At 39.3% G+C, this 3,076-nt stretch overlaps 1 long non-coding RNA gene across 1 annotated transcript; it reads left to right on the plus strand.

Annotated features, from left to right (window-relative positions):
• The first annotated feature begins 1,283 nt into the window (after positions 1–1,283).
• On the plus strand, positions 1,284–2,242 carry LOC309493139. Its single transcript, XR_014203813.1, has 2 exons — positions 1,284–1,925; positions 1,956–2,242. It is a non-coding gene; the product is annotated as an uncharacterized lncRNA (long non-coding RNA).
• The last annotated feature ends 834 nt before the right edge of the window (positions 2,243–3,076 follow it).

The raw sequence follows: 3,076 nt of genomic DNA on the forward strand, positions 1-3,076 counted from the left end.
TGTGATGTGACAGTCTATTTATGTATTCTTTTGTTTTCATATTGTTTTACAGTTTTACACATTTATTCAGTAAATTTGAACGACGACTCCGGTGTCAAGACTGTTTATTGAGTGGATGTGTTTAGCTTGCTGGGAACGAAGCCAGTACAGAAACCATAAAGTGACACATTCTAAATAACGGTCGCCTTGAAAAACTCACGCTGGGGGGTCAGCCAGAATGTTTTAAACTTACGTGTGAAAGGGTTAAGGATATTAGCCGCCTTTGTTCCTCCAGTAAGGCAGCTTGGATTTGCTGCTGGATTTTATTACTCTCTATCATTGTTTTCAGTAACTCCTCCATTTTACAATCAATTGATTGTCTACTTAGCTTAGAAAACTGGCTTGTGAGGTCCTCCATCTCACTCTGGAACATCAGCACTCATCCACATGCCCGCGTTCTCCACCATGTGGCAGCATGAGAGGTTCAGGATCTTTAGCTTGTGCAATTTCCCAGTAAACACTGTTTCAACAGTCTCTTCAGTATGCAGGTGTATTTAATAATCAAACAGGTTTTCAATTTAAAACTCTTCAGCTCAAAACTAGACAACTTAATCTTCTTTGTTTCACACAGGTACATGTCTTTTCCCAGCCACACACACCACAACATTTTCTCACACACCCTATTTTAATCAAGTACATCCAGCTCTTTACTTTATCATCCATCAATGTTTCTTTATTAATAATTTCAAACAATCCTGCCCACTGACCATTAAACAATTCCGCCTATTCTGCTCTTGCTTTGACAGGTTAGCGTAGCAGATAGCTAACATAAGATCCATGAAATAAAGACCCAGGAAACCGGAGTAGAGAGAGGCCTTTAGTAAGGATCTTTCCAATTTTGTAAAACTGTAGAAACATAACAATATGGCATTACAAACTGCCCATATATACATATACATGAATATGCAACTCAAGTCTAACATAAAAACTATCCCATAAGAAAAATTAGCCATTATAATGAGACTTGCAGGCAGGGTGGGAATTATACCGCGGCCACGCGGCCATGGCCGCCGTTGCCCTACACTTTGGCCTTCATGCCCCGTGAAAAAAAAATCATCGTACGGCCACAGTGGCCTGTGTGCCCTGGCCCTGTCCAAGTTCCATGTATAAAGCGCCAGTGCGGCATAGTGGGCTTGCTTTGAATTACAGCGAGCCACCCAAGTAGTCTCTGAACTTCAATTAGTTCGTGGATTCGCGCAGGTGCAGTGTAGGGCTGGGCGATATATCGATATAAAAAAAATTTGCGCTGTGATCTTTGCTCCCCGCGCCTCCTTTTCCACTCTGCGTGCGTGTTTAGAGCATATGTTATGAGAGGCGAATCATGACTACTTCAGAAAACTCAGCACAATAGGAACTACCAGGCAGTGACATAAGTGTACGCTGAGATAAAGTTTTGACTTTCTTGTGCTGTCAGCCGTTATCCTGTTCTCGTAGCGCACACTCTTCAATTGCACGCGCAAATGCGGCGGCGCGCGCTGTATCGCCTCACTGATCAAGTGCAAAAGAAACTACGAGCATGCAACTCCGTTACGTTGTAAATTACACGAAATAAAAGTAATGCAGGTATGATTTTCATTCTATTTTATTCACCAGGAGCAGTTTCCATGTTTCATTAACAGTTATTGTTAATATTGTGTATTCACCATGGTAACTGTCCTTTCCATATTAACCCCAAAATGCCACAATTTTTTCTTTGTGTTATTTTTTATATTTTTAAATGACTGTAGTGGCTCATACCAACATTGTATTAACAAAAACTAGTTTGGGACTGCTATTTAATAACTTTAGAATAGGCCTAATGTTTATTTATTAGTACTAGTCTTTACTATTAGTCATATTCTTACAATTTATGTTATATATATATATATATATATATATATATATATGTATATGTATGTATGTATATATATATATAGGCAAATTATAACATGTTTACACAAAATTTGTTTATAGCCTATATTGAATGTAAACTTTGATAATCATAATTAATAACTCACATTCTCACATGATATAGAGGACTGAATGAATATTTTGAATGCTTTTATTGGCATTTGTGTTGTTTCTGAATGCTTTTATTGGCATTTGTGGTGTTTCTGAATGCTTTTATTGGCATTTATGTTGTTTCTATTGTTGTGTGAGGGTGTATACCTTCTGGATGTAATGGCGCGCGCTCTCTCTCTCTCTCTCTCTCTCTCTCTCTCTCTCTCTCATTAAAAAATTTTTTTTTTATTAAAAAAAGTCATAATCCATGTCTTATTCCAAATTAGGATGTTATGGTATCAATCTGAATGGGAAAACCATCGAATTGTACTCAATGGCCTTTGTGCCCTGTCATATGGCCTTGGTGCCCCCCCAAAAAAAGAAAAGGTGGAGGCCAAATGTCCTTGCCCCTAAAATTACATAATTCCCACCCTGCTTGCAGGACTAGTAAGCATTTAAGCTAACTTTAACATGGGTGTCGCTGGAGAAATGCTAATCGCGATTAGCATCTATTAATACAACATACATCTTATGCTAAAACGGACAATACACAAAGACTATAGCAAAGTAGATATACTTCCTACAGAAATACTTACAGACTTAGACCTTCAAAAACTACCAAAGGCAAAGAGAAAAGAGTAACTGCTGCATGTCCTCTCAATAGACTAGAGTCAGACGCAAACAGGAAACCAACGGCAAGAGAGGAGGGACTAAAATATGAAAAATCAAATGCAATACAACTTTACACCACTAGATGTCTCTAATGCAACACAAAGTGGGGGCAGAACACTCCCCGCCTGGTATTAAATAATACCACTATGTCCCTTTACTGAGAAGCAGCACAACGTCTGACACAGGTCTTGAATACACCTTGGGAGTACCCTGTCTCATGATCTTCACATTGACTTTCCGAATCCTGCCATCACGGCTGGGGATGGTTTCCACAATAACACCTGTGGGCCACTCATTCCTTTTAACTTGAGGGTCTTTAAGGAGTACCACATCTCCAACTTCCAGGTTCGGTCTTTCTGATTTCCACTTCTTGCGGGGCTGGAGC

Source organism: Leuciscus leuciscus, assembly GCF_965113295.1.
Source record: "Leuciscus leuciscus genome assembly, chromosome: 2".
NCBI lineage: Eukaryota > Metazoa > Chordata > Actinopteri > Cypriniformes > Leuciscidae > Leuciscus > Leuciscus leuciscus.